Source organism: Propithecus coquereli, unplaced genomic scaffold (genome assembly GCF_000956105.1).
Source record: "Propithecus coquereli isolate 6110/MARCELLA unplaced genomic scaffold, Pcoq_1.0 Scaffold50, whole genome shotgun sequence".
Lineage (NCBI taxonomy): Eukaryota > Metazoa > Chordata > Mammalia > Primates > Indriidae > Propithecus > Propithecus coquereli.
In genome coordinates, this window is record NW_012150841.1 from 170,023 (window position 1) to 171,309 (window position 1,287).

The following is a 1,287-nucleotide window of genomic DNA, read 5'->3' on the forward strand; positions in this document are numbered from 1 at the left end:
TAAATCCTTTTACAAATAATATGACCTATAACTAAATAAACATAGAGCTAGGAAAATAAATAATGAGGAGTCAAGGTCAAATAAGGCAGTCCTTAAATTATAAACATCCAATAATAAACAATCTATAACAGTACTTGCCCACCTTTTCCATTATCTGAAAATTCTCTGTAGCTGCCATGGCAGTCATTGTGAAAAAACAAAAACCTTATAATTTTTTGATAATGTCTGTACCCAGTGTTCAGAAGTGGAGAAAGGGGCAAGCTGTGAAAACACGCAGAGCTTAGGGGATCTAATCTCACCACAGCCTGCCTAGGATGTAACCTCTTTGATAAGGAATATTTACTCCAAAACTGTTTAAAAACATATAATATAACAAAGATCTACTTACTAAGGATGTTGGAGGGGGGTTAATAAATATTCCTTTTTCAAAAGTGCAAATGCTGTACAAGTGTTATGGGGTTTACGAGTTTCACATATTAGTAGGAGCAGATTCAACTAAATTATTCAAATGGCTAAAATTAATTACACAGAGAGGTTTGAATTTTATTTCTTGTACAATTTCAGGTTTAGAAAAAAGGGACTGGGACCCCATGGCCTGAGGGGCACAAGGAATTGAGAAGAGAGTGCAGAAAGGGAGTTGGGAGGATACGACTGGTTTGTCCATGAGGGGAAAGGAGAAGAAACGTTTTTTACTATGCAGAATGATCCCTCAATGACTGAGACATAGTCTAGTATTAGCAATGCTCTAATGTCTGTATGATAGGGTTTAACATAGGTGGGTTGCCCTGGGAATCTTTTATTGATTCCAATAAAATACATAATATTTGATATTTTACACATAATGTTTCTTATATAGAAAACTATATCCTAGGTAATATACAACCAGCTTACACATAAGTGTTTGGAACACTGTCCATTTTGGATGGAAACACCCTATATTAGAATATAAGCAAAGATCAACATATAAATATTAAAAAATAAGTTTTCATATCCAACAAACCATATTTCCTTGCAATTTAGTAGACAACATTGAATAACCTTCATTTTACAGCAAGTGGAATAACCCTGCTTATCAGATGACACTTCCCTCTATAGCACATGTTATATATTTTTAGATATGCTGGAAATATACTTGCAAAGTCAATCTATTAGGTAAAGACCAACTTTGATAAGTGTCAACTATAAATGATTAATTCTTCTTGAAGTTCAAGACCATTGATGCCGTATTTTCAAAATTGATGATAATTTTTAAAATTTTAACAAATCAGTGTAAGTACTTGGTAACAA

At 33.2% G+C, this 1,287-nt stretch overlaps 1 protein-coding gene across 1 annotated transcript in view; it reads right to left on the reverse strand.

Annotated features, from left to right (window-relative positions):
* Positions 1-1,287, reverse strand: part of PTPRQ (protein tyrosine phosphatase, receptor type, Q) — a 303,100-nt gene that overhangs the window by 70,253 nt on the left and 231,560 nt on the right. The window lies entirely within an intron of this gene.